Source organism: Acomys russatus, chromosome 20, assembly GCF_903995435.1.
Source record: "Acomys russatus chromosome 20, mAcoRus1.1, whole genome shotgun sequence".
Taxonomy (NCBI): domain Eukaryota; kingdom Metazoa; phylum Chordata; class Mammalia; order Rodentia; family Muridae; genus Acomys; species Acomys russatus.
Genome location: NC_067156.1, coordinates 49,498,154 through 49,510,850, shown reverse-complemented (window position 1 = coordinate 49,510,850; position 12,697 = coordinate 49,498,154).

The following is a 12,697-nucleotide window of genomic DNA, read 5'->3' as shown; positions in this document are numbered from 1 at the left end:
TTGCCTTGATCATGGTGTCTCATCATAGCAATAAAAAGTAACTAAGGTCTCTTGCTTTCTAGTTTTTCTACTTTTTTGGTCTGTAGGACCCCCTGCACTTGTAGTCACCTCTGCATTCGATTATGTAGCCTTGCCACCTATGTATGAGATACCTTCTTTGTTTGATTAGCTATCCTTATGTACGGTTTGAAAAATACATGTATAAATATATATAGCATATGCATATAGTATAGGTAACTTGCATATATAATATATATTGTTGTGAAGAACTATCTTCCATAAAGCCTCATGTCCATGGGTGGCGACATTATTGTGGGAGGATTTGGAAACTTTAAGAGATGAGTAGGGTCACTAGGGGCTACATCTTGACCTGCTCCCCTTCTGCTTCCTGGCTACCTGGAAGCGAACAACCTCCTACTCCACAGCATGCTCCTGTCACTGTAATGTTATTCCTTACCACATACCCTGAACAAACAGCTCTAACATCTACCCATGAAACTGTGAGCTGAGACAAATCCACGCCTTTTAAATTGTTTACGTCAGGTACTTTGTCACCGTAATAGCTGTATGCTTTCTTATATTAGATGGCATCTCCAGAGGGTGACAGTATTAACTAAAGGTTCCATGAGACCTGGGCTCTGGGACCAAGTGACCTTCTGCCTTATTTTATCAACCTCAAAGCAAGAGGTAAGAAGATAGAAACGCTGTACAATATTTTGTCCTTGGCTTCTGACTCACCGCAGCTCCGGGAAGAGTAATTCCAAGGGCATTGTCACTGGTGATTTAGATCTGTAGTGTCACCAGGGCCTGTGTGCTAAAGGCTTGGTCCTCACAACAGTGATGTCGAGAGGAAGTGGCAGGGGAGGGGGTGGGGCTAGTGAGTGGGCTGGCCATTATGGAAGGGTGCGCCCCCAAGAAAATAGTGGGATTCCATATCCTCTTTCTTTTTCATTCCAAGTTATGAGTTGAATGGGCTTCCCCACCACGTAGTCAGACCACAGTGTGCTGCCACAGGCCCAAAGGAAAAGGGGCTACTTGATTGCAGGCTGAACCCTCGCAGACCTGTGAGTCCAAAGAAACCTACCCTCTCTTAAAGTGGAGCTCCCGCGGTGTTCTGTTAGTCATAGAAAGCTGACTGACACATACCGTTAGGACTATGCACCTCAGAAGCCTGGGTGATAGAAATCTTCTCCCCAAGTTAATGTTAATGAATTAGAGGGATGGCTAGGGAGGTGACTGTCGTCAAATGAGGGCATGATGGTTGGGTGCTCCTCATACTGTTGATGGCTTTATAAGGAGACGAAGGCCCAGGCTAGTCACCACACCTGCTCTGACTCCCCATCTCATTCCCTCCGCCATGTTATGGTTCAGCAGAAAGTCATCACCAGATGCTGGCCCTGGGATCTTAAATATCCCAATCTTCAAAAACAAGAGTGAAATAAATATTCTTTAATATAACTTACATCATCCACAGGTATTTTGTTATAACCACAAAAAAAAAAAAATACAAAACTAAAACATGGATTAAGATAAAAGTAAGGCTGGAGAGCCCCAGGGATTTTCTAAAGAATATATAGTCTCCTTCCTACTCACTCTTATTTAGTCTTTTTAATTAAAATTTTTATTATTAGCCGAGCGTGGTGGCGCATGCCTTTAATCCCAGCACTCGGGAGGCAGAGGCAGGTGGATCGCTGTGAGTTCGAGGCCAGCCTGGTCTACAAAGCGGGTCCAGGACAACCAAGGCTACACAGAGAAACCCTGTCTCAAAAAAAAAAAAAACCCAAATTTTATTATTTTACATATATGGGTGTTTGGTGTGGATGAGTCCTAACACATACCTTTAATCCAAGAACTTTGTGTTTATTGTAAACAGTTGGTTAAGATGTGATTCAACCAGCCCTAACACATACCTTTAATCAAAGAACTATCTGTACACAGGATTTAATAAAGTTAACCCTCGGTCAAGAGGCCAAGCAAGAAACCAGCTGACAGGAATTAAAGAGTAGAAAGGACTTTGATTTAAGGGGTATTTAAAACAGCCTGTAGAAGTAGAAGGGGCCTTTTAGCTTTTATCTCTTTAGTTCTTAAGCTCTTCAGCTCCTCGGCCTTTGGCTTTGGGATTTTTACGACTTTGAGCCAGCAAGCCTTTGGCCTTGGGACTTTTTGGCCTTTTCCTCCTGGGATGTCAGCTGAGCTAGTGAGCCTTTTGGGTCTTTTCCATCCAGATGTGATCAGCTGGGTGCTTTCTCTGCCTCTCTGAGCTAGCAGATTTTCACCCCAGCATCTGGCTCCTGAGTCTTTATTGGTGAAACAGAACATTAGGGATTATCATTTAAAGCAGCACTTAACCACTAAGCTATCTCAATATGCCCTTTGCACATTTTCAAGTTACTACTTATTATGCCTTGACTCTGCCCAAAACATTCATCTCGTTCTCCTGGGACACAATTATTAAGCAAGGTGTGGGTTGCCTGCCCTCATGGCGTCTGTGACCTGTGAGGGGGGCACCTCACCTGCCGATATTTCAGCATCAGCAAATAAGGAGTGAAAAAGAGAAGGGTAGTATGGAAAGATGGCGGGCTTTGCCTCAGGTGAGGGCAATCTTAGTGGGCTTTGCCCTACTGAGGTGGACATTGTGACGAACTGAGAGGAGCCACCCTGGATCTGGAATTGGGGAAAAAAACCAGAAGACTCCAACCGGTTATTGTCTTGCAAATTGACCATCGAGGAGGAGGAGGAGGGACCCAGAAGAGAGTCCAGGGGTTGCTGGCCGACTGGGAGAAGAGCGGGAGAGATGGGAGGCAAGGCTGCAGCAGCGCAGAATGCTTCCATCTTGAAGAGAATCTGCGTACAGGCCCGGAGACGCTAAGGACTTCTCCCCGCGGAACTGATTCCTGGAAGGTTTATTCTTGCTCTCTCTAACCTCCTTTCCCTCTTGCTTAAAGTAGTCGGGTTGTAAGGAAGATGCCTTTGATGAGTACATTCATAATACAACTTAATTGTTAAGGACAAGAGCCAACAGGATAGCTGGGCGTGGCGGTGCACGTCTGTAATCCCTCCCTGCACTCGGGAGGCAGAGACGGGCAGATCGCTGTGAATTCAAGGCCAACATGGTCTGCAAAGCGAGTCTGGGACAGCCGGGGCTGTTTCGTCCTGTTGTGTCTTCAGTGGGTACCTGTGGAGGGGGCAGATAAGTGGGGGACAGGAGACACAAAGAAATGAGGGCAAGTCTGGATTCTGATCAAACCCCGTTTATTGAGGAATTTCAGAGTTTTTATAAGGCAGGGGGCAGGGAAGCATATTGCCATGGCAACCCAGCTGTAGGCTATCTCAAGATGTGAGGAATTCCAAGCAGGTCCCAACCTTCTGCCACACCGAATATTTTGCTATCTTTATCTAATCTGTTAAACTACAAAAGGGTGGCTCCGTCTAAATCTTATCTTTAGTCTAACTGCCAAGACACGACAGGGTCAGCTGGTTTCTGGTAAATGGCAGACTGTTGGAGAAATAGGAACCTGACAAGGCTCTGACAAGGTGGAAGAACATTGGCCATATAGCCTGTCCCCTACACAGGGCTACACAGAGAACCCTGTCTTGGAAGAAGAAGAAGAAGAAGAAGAAGAAGAAGAAGAAGAAGAAGAAGAAGAGAGAGGAGGAGGAGGAGGAGGAGGAGGAGGAGGAGGAGGAGGAGGGGAGGAGGAGGAGGAGGAGGAGGAGGAGGAGGAGGAGGAGGAGGAAGAGGAGGAGGAGGAGGAGGAGGAGGAAGACGAGGAGGAGAAGAAGAAGAAGAAGAAGAAGAAGAAGAAGAAGAAGAAGAAGAAGAAGAAGAAGAAGAAGAAGTAGAAGAAGAAACAAAGCAAGCTGTACAGCCATTGGGTTATTTGTTCCAAAAGATAACCCTTTGATCCTTTGATTAGGGAAACGTCATTAAGTACATACCAGCTCCGGTTCACATTGAAGAGGGTAGGCGACAGCGGGGGGCACTGGAAAATACCCTGCTTCCTTCCTCCATTCTCTTCTTAGACTAGTAAGGCAGGGCCTGTTCAAGGAGAATTAAGCCACTGTTTTGAAAATCCCTTCAAGGAAAAGAGTAGGGAGAGACAGATGGTAGAGACGGGCCATATGGTGGCTGAGGGGAGGGAGAAGTGCTTGACCTTGACAGTATAAACCGAGTGTGTGGCAATGAAGTGAAGCAATTATACAAAGCTGGGGAGCAGTGGAGGCTGAGATGACCATCCTCCTATGTGGGTGGGGCCAGAGGGGGCAGGAGTAGCTGAGAAAGGGGTCCAGAGCTGGAGTGAGCACTGCATGAGTAGGCTACAAGAAGAAAGTCTCCCTATTAATCCCTGAAGTCCAGGGATTATTTTTTAATCAACATCACCATTGATACTTCATTAGCTTTTTATAAAAATAATCCTAATGGATGATTTTATTCCAACAAGAGTCAACAGAACTTTGTGTGTGTGTGTGTGTGTGTGTGTGTATTGGGAGGGGGGTTCAAGACAGCGTTTCTCTGTGTAGCCTTGGCTGTCCTAGACTCGCTTTGTAGACCAGGCTGGCCTCGAACTCACAGAGATCCACCCGCCTCTGCCTCCCCAAGTGCTGGGATTATAGGGGTGTGCAACGATGCCTGGCTCAATTTTCTAAAATCTCATTCCAATTTGAAGAAATTTACAAAGGATAATAAGATTAATTCCAAAACTTTATTTGTAAATTTGGTATTTGTTATGCAGAATATATTTTTCCTCAGGGGGAATTACATAAACAACCCAATTCTTGGGTTAAATATTAGGTGCTTTTGTCAAACTGTGGCCATAATACCTACAGGGAAAACTTAGGACCAGAATGATTTGTTGTAACTCACTGAGTCACAAAATTCAGTCTCTTGTTACTTGGATTCACAGGTTGGGGCAGACTGTTGTGGTATTGGGAGTTTGGGGGCTATGGCAGCTGCCACTCAGATTGCCAAAGAAGGCTGGCAATGCCCTCCAGACAGCCTGTGACAGCATGAGGGGTGAATCTGTGTGGAGGAAGCTGACGCATTAGACTACCCAGAATGTGGGCAGGTAGGAAGGTCTTGGGGTGTCTGCTAAGGAAAGACCAAAGCAGTGAGAAAACCCAGGCATCAAGGCCTTGATGGCAGGCAGGCTGGGTGGGGCACGCTGCCTAAACCCATTCAAATGCATTCAACTCCATACTGGACATGAAGGTGCATGATTCTGCCTGGCTGGGCTTTGGTGTTGCTTTGGCAGATCCTTGCTTACCTATGACTCTCTAACCTGCATCCGTGTGTGCTAGAAGGGTGTGACTTGTGTGGGGAGCCATGCTAAATTCTGCCATGTCAGAAATCCTGTGCTTAGGCTGCATGCTGTGACCTTCGAGTTGCTGACCTTTGCCTCAAGAGGTCTTGTGTTCTTTTTTTTTTTTTTTTTTTTTTTTTGAGACAGGATCTCTCTGTGTTAGCCTTGACTGTCCTGGACTCGCTTTGTAGACCAGGCTGGCCTCAAACTCACAGTGATCCACCTGCCTCTGCCTCCCAAGTGCTGGGATTAAAGGCGTGCACCACCACACCCGGTTGAGGTCTTGTGTTCTAGGCTATCCTTGGACGATTTACCTTTGAAAGAAGTAGGGAAGTTCCAACTTGGAACCATCCAGAGGATCAAGGAAGTTCTTATGGGGAACTACTCAAAGAAATAGGAAGTTCTACAGGGAGTGATTCAGGCTATTGTATTCTTGCCCGGGGGCTAGAGTGAGTGAGATGAGAATAGATCCTATTGACCTTGCTCTATATATATTCTTACTAGTCGGCATTAAAGTGAATCTTGATCAGAAATTTCCTGACTTGATTCATTATTTCTCGCATCTCTGTACCCTACTTTCAATCCCCACTCCCTCTTTCAGGTGAACCCTGGTTCGACATGTCCCGCGGGCCAGGACACATCAGGCTTGCTTGCTTTTGCTTTAGATTTCATTTTACATGGACTCATAGCTAAGAGTTGCAGGAGACTTTGAACTTGGGTTTTCTTTTTTTTATTTATTTATTTTTTTTAAAGATTTGTTATGTATACAGTGTTCTGCCTGCATGTATACCTGCATGCCAGAAGAGGGCACCAAATCTTATTATAGATGGTTGTGAGCTACCATGTGGTTGCTGGGAATTGAACTTAGGACCTTTGGAAAAGCAGTCAGTGCTCGTAACCTCTGAGCCATCTCTCCAGCCCTTGAACTTGGGTTTTCAAACAATTAATAGTAACTGTTGAGACTTCGGGGATTCCTAGGAACAGACTGAAGGTATTTTGCATTGTGCAATGTCCGTAAGCATTGAGGGACTGGGGTAGAATGTTAGACTATAAATATGAAACATCCCTCCCAAAGATGACGGTGCTGGTGGGGAGGTCCTGGGGGTGGGGAGCATAGGGACTAGCTGGAGGAAATAAGTGACTAGTAGCACAGTGTGGAAGGTTCTGGCCAGTCACTAGGTCCCCTTCCCCTCCTTTTATCTCCTGTCCACCATGAACTTCAGAAACCAGGGCAATTGAGAAACAGGGTACCTGAGGAAGGTTGCAGGGCTATGAAAACGCCCGCGGATCACACACTCCTCTTTGTCCTCCTCCCCTCAGTAAAAACGGACAGACCTGTGTGAGCAAATGGAGCCACCTCCCAATGCAGCCAGGTCCACGCCAGCCATGGGGAGTGGAAGCAACACTTGAACTTGGCTGACCCTGAAGACTCCTCAGAGAGGCCTCCAGCTGCAACCCACACTGGAACAACAGGTGGAAGGCGAATGACAGGGGTGGCAGCCATTTGCCGGAAGCACTGCCAAGTCCTGGAGCGCTGCTGTTGTCACTGCTGTGTGGATTTACTCAAGGTCGCCCCGCTAATCCGTTAGCTCATAAGCACCTGACTCCAAAATCTATACCTGGTGCATTATAATGGAGTTTAAAATAATCTGTGTCTGAGTACTTTGATACACTTCACATAAAACCTCCGCTTATTTTCATTGGACCAACTGTATATTGTCAAAATTCTTTTGAGTGAAGGAAAACCCCAATATACATTACAACTACATAACAGTTTGAAATTCTAGTAACAATTTTAAAAACTTTATTATTGATGACTGAAGTGGTCGTCAAGTGGATGAAGAAGAAGCACCCCAATTGACATCTTAAGCAGGAGACTGCAGTGAGAGGCGCCCTTTATTCAAAAGCCAGCAGCCCCTTCCCAGCTGTCTTCTTCTTTGCTTGCAGTCTTGCAGTTCCAGATCATGGGCACACGGTGGCGCCACATGCACACGTCTTTAGCCCCCACAGCAAACGTGGTAGTGGCTGCTTTGGATCACATCTAGGTTTGGAAGTTTCTAATTTGTTTTTGAGACGTCTCATAAAAGCGATTGCTCTGAATCCTGAAAGCTGGAAAGCGCGGGAGCACTTGAGGTGCTTAGATACCGAGCTCTGTCTTACATGCCCTTTAAGGAACACAGACAGCCCTCTATGATCACAGTTTTAAGGACTGGGGGGGGGGGGGGGGGGGGGGGGCTAGGATCCGGCTGTAAAGTGATTAATAAATTAATGAAAGAAGAGGAAGAAAGAAGATGGGAAGGAGAAGAAGGGGGGGGAGAAAGAAGGGAGAAGAAGAGGAGGAGGAAGAGGAAGTAAAAGAAGAAAAAGAAACAGTAGCTTTGCTAAACCAAACAGGTTTTCTGATTTAGCTCGGTGAAGTAAGCCTGAATATTTTATTGGGCAACTTGCTACCAACCTGGTTCTGTATGGCACATATTCTCATCCTAAAATGTACCCCATAAATCACCTGTGAAGCTGAATTTAGACTAATCACAATCCTTTGACCCCACTCCCCAGGACAATATGTTTGCATGTTACATTTATCCATTTGTCAGTTCTACAAAGGTTAAATAAAGGCTCACTCCTGCCTCGTATGAATGGTATTTCAAGAGTAACATTTATCTTCCAAATTAAAACCTGTTGAAGAGTGCACCATCGACTCTGTTGGGAACAGAGCCATGTACTAGGTTTGTACAGCCCGTTCCTGAGACATATACTCTGCAGATGTGTGCAGCTGCTCAGGCCTGGAGCTGTACTGGCACACTGGACAGAGCAAAAACACCACAGGCCCAAATATTCACCTGGCTCTGTGCAAGTCAGGGTGGCTCTCTTGCTTGGAGGCACAGACGAATAGGAATCACGGTAAGACCATGTGTACGTGTGCTTGAGGGAAGACGAAGCAGGCATGAAGATGTGACCAAGCCTACGAAGGTGTGACTGCTCTCTTCCCTGGGCAGGGGACAACTTAGTATAGACTTGAAAGCAGCAATGGCCTGAGCCTTTGGGGCCTCTAGACCATGAGCAAAAGCAGCAACTTGTGTGCAAGGCTGATATGGGGGGGTAGGGGTGAGGGGGGGGGGTGGGGGTGAGAGGCTGGGCCCTCTTGAGAGGCGCTTGTGCTGCAAGGGGAGTGAAGGGTACACGGGCTCCTTGGCTAGGAGTGTCTCACGCTTTCCATTGTCAAGATAAATGTAACTCCTCTAAGTGTGAGGTCTGAGGGGTCTCCTCAAATGCACTGTCATGACTTTTCTCCTTGTCTGTAATCAGAAATCAATAAATGACAACCAAGTAGCCTGAATATTACAGTTTACTCGGGCATGATGTTTTGGGAGTCTGTGAGATCCGGCAGCAACCAGGCCTTTTCTCCTGGAGATCCTGGGCAGCAGAGGAAACACAATACAGTGTGGGATGCTGGCCCTCACCTTTCCTAACGCTGCCTCCACCCTTTAATACAGTTCTTCATGCTGTGGTGACCCCGACCATAAAATTATTTCTGTTGCTACTTCGCAACGGTAATTTTGCTGCTGTTATGAATTTTTTTTTTTTTTTTTTTTGAGACAAGGTCTCTCTGTGTTAGCCTTGGCTGATCTGGAGTCACTTTGTAGACCATGCTGGCCTCGAACTTACAGTGATCCGCCTGCCTCTGCCTCCTGAGTGCTGAGATTATAAACGTGTACCACCACGCCCCGCTGCTGTTATGAATCTTAATATCTGCATTTTCTGATGGTCTTAGGTGAATCCTGTGAAAGGGTTGTCCAACCCCCAAAGGGATCGAGATCCACAGGCTGAGAAACACTGGTGTGCTGGGTGAAAAACAAGGGTTAAGGAATCCCAGGGCTGTGTGCAGGCAGGTGCATGGTGAGTTTCTGTGAGCAGCAGCAGCAGCAGCAGCAAGTGCTTAGGGCCAGGGAACTACACTGTCCAAATGCATCAGCACCCTCCAGCCTATCCCTGTCAGGGGAGCCTTCAGCCACAGCTATAGCTATAGAAGAGGACACTGTGCCTTCAGAACTGCAGTCCTGGGCAAGGAAGAGATTTAGCACAAATAAAAGAGACTTTCCAGATCTGGAGAACAGAGGAAAAGAAGAGGCCGAGCAAAGAGCGCTCTCCTTTTCAGGCCCAACAGTCCGAAGATGAAAGGCAGGCCTCAGTCTGGAAAACAACAGAATAAACAAGTGCTTGAAATGGATGTTTTTCCTTTTACATTTGTTTTTGCAAAGGGTTTTTTTTCCCCTGCCGTGAAAAACAAACTACTAAAATAGCAGGTTGTGTTTTCATTTATAAATCCTTCTCAAGAGGAAATCTAATAATAACAAGGGGTTCCCATTGGGCTCCAGCTTACTTCACAATGTAAATACAGCCTGGCCCTCTGGAGGAAGGAAGGTGCCCTGAGCCAGGTACTTTGCATTGATTTGCATTCTGGCTGCAGTCAGCTATCCCTTCCTTTCTCTTACCTTGAACAACCTCTCAGACTGAAAGAGGAATGCTGACAGCATCAGATGTGCATGGACTAGCCCACACTCTTCCTTTAGGTACGTTATTAGTGGAAGAAGGTGCCAAAGGGACTTGCTGTACCTCACAGGCCACATGTGCAGATTTCAAGAAAGCAGGGCCATACACCGGAAAGAAGACTTTTAGACAGCCATAGTCCCAGCCCCCAGCTGTATTTCTTTCAATATACACTCTGATTTCTCCATTTCCTCTTGTATAGCTTAGGAGGGCTAAAAGCGAGGATGCTACTTGGAGGTGAAGCCTGGGAGCAGAAAGTTAATCATTAAGAGCATGCTCTTGGCTGGGCAGTGGTGGCGCACACCTTTAGCCCCACCCAACACTTTGGAGGCAGAGGCAGTTGGATCTCTGAGTTCGGGGCCAGCCTGGCCTACATAGTAAGTTTCAGGAAAGCCAGGGCCACATAGAGAAACCCTGTCTTGAAAAACAAAACAAAACAAAAATTAAAAATGCTCTTGAAATCTTGGGGCCTTTACCACTCCCTTCATCTCTTTTGGTTTCTCAGCTACCATAAAGTAATCAGTTTCCTTTGCCAGGTGCCCCTGCCATGAAGTGCTTGCCTTACCAAAGCATTAAAGACAAAAACTTCCAGAACTGTGAACCAAAAGAAACCGTTCCTCTTTCTACCTTTACCATCTCTGGCATTTTGTCACAGCAATGAAAAGCTGTCTCAGCAGTGGCTCTGAAACTCCTCCCATTGAGAAGCGGAAACTGTATGCGCTATTGTTGAAAGGGGGTGGGGGGGGCGGGAGGTGTGACACTGCCCAGCAGAGCCTGGAGGAAGTGGTAGTGGGACTGAGGCACAGCCAGGTCTCACTCCCTATCTAGAAACAGAAAATATATGCTTTTAGAACCCTTTGCTAGTTCTACTATTCTGAGGCCACAGAAAAGGGAGGTGGGGGAGGGGGCCGAAGTTGGCCAGTCAGAGAGAGGTGGTAACCACCCTTCTCAAAACCCAGCCATCAGCCATCCCAGCTGAGCTCCTGTACCTCTCTTTGATATGCTGCCTCAGAATTCTCATGATCACTGTCCTGGGATCAAAGGCAAACTACTGTCTTAAGCCGGCGAGCACTGGGGTAGTTTGCCTAGCCATAGGTAAACAGGCTAAGGAGCTGTCTTGTGGAGTTTCTATCAGCTTTACAAACAATGTCTCCAGTCACCACAGTGAACCCCACAACCCACCCTCACTATTGCTGTTCTTGTTTTCCCTAAGATACCTCATTAGACACGCAGGCTTTGAATCCTTCCCACACCCATGGGGGCACTGAAATCCCTTGCGTGACCAGCGTGGGAGTCCACGGCCTTTGGGATCTCAGATCCCCCTTCAGCCTAAGCAAGTCAGGTGCAGAAGAGCCACTAAGTTCAGCTGCTGCTGCTGCTGCTGCTGCCAGGGCCCTGGGACACGTGCGCCTTAAGCTAACACCGTGCTGCCCAGCGTTCTAGTGACTTCATAGCACCCACAAGCTGGAGCCTGGGCTGTTTCTGTTTGTCTCCTGTAAATCCCTCGGCCTCCCTGAACTCGCTAGGCAACTGAACAAAACTGAGTTGAAAGCAGGCATGAGAGCCCGAGGGAACGTAACCCACAGCTCCTGAGGCTAGACAGAAGTGGGGCATAGCTCACCAGCCTGGCAGAGAAGTGCTGAAGACACTTAGTCCTCATGATCCCCAAGTAATCTGATCTTTTGAGCGTAAGTTTTTAAGGGAACATTTCTAATGGCAACACCCTGACCCCTTTTGAGGCAATGGTTATACTAGAACATAACGTTTTCTTGGTGTGTGTAGTGTGTGAGCTTCCAGAATTCAGAACTGCCAGGGATGCGTGCAGAATCTACGGCCTCCCCTGAGTGGACCCACCCATCCTGGCCTGGTCTGGGTCAGCTGGATCACTGCTTACACTGACTCTTCACCCCCTACCTCTGACCTTGGCCTCCACTGCATCTCCAACACTCCCTCTACAGAATAAACGTTTAAAGGCATAAATATTCCCAACGCAACAAATATCCCTCAGTCGTTCTCAGATGGAGTCCTGAGTGGTACATCCTGCTGTGGCGGCGGGTGGCTGGGGGGTAAAGTGGGGGTATTGGAGACAGGAGGAGGCAGCCTAAAGGCCAGTGGGGGAAGATGAGGGCAATTATTTCTTTCAGTCATAGTTTGCCTCTGGCCTAAGCAGAGAGCCTGGAGGTCAACCAGTTACTGGGACACACAGTTGTTTGATGGGCTGCTTTCCTGATCGGCTCCCTGGAAACGGGGGATGAAGAGCTAGATTCAGAACTTAAAACAGTCTAACAGGAAAGGGGAATGTCACTCGGGTAGACTCCGTGTGCTGAGCGACTGTAACCCAGCCAGACATCTGTACTCTGCCGTGCACAGCTTGGCCTGAGGACTCCGAGTAGCCACCGGTCCCCACTCAGAAGCTAAGTCTCCACCTGTCTGTCTACTCTTCACTATCCCAGACCTGGTCAGCGTTCTGCACATCACCCCTGTCAGGCAGCATGTCTCCAGCATTTTCACCTGGCCCGGTTTGCTTTGGCTGACCGGGATGTGTGGACCAAGCTCATTTCTGCTGTCCCTGGGGCCTCATTACGTTTAGAGGACTCTCTGTGGGCCACGCATAGCCTCCAGCTGGCTTCCAGCTAGCTGCCAAGTGTGTTGTTTCTCAGGAAATAATGACAAGTCAGCAGGCGGTCCCAATCTAACAAGCAGATGTGACATCACCGCGCAGGAGCGTCAGGAGTTGTCGGACTTGTGGGCTTGTCTAGTAAGGTTTTCTGCTGTGATGGATTCCTGTACCCTCTGGTTTCCCTGTGAACACTGACATTCCTGTGGATGAAAGTGGAACACCCCAGCCT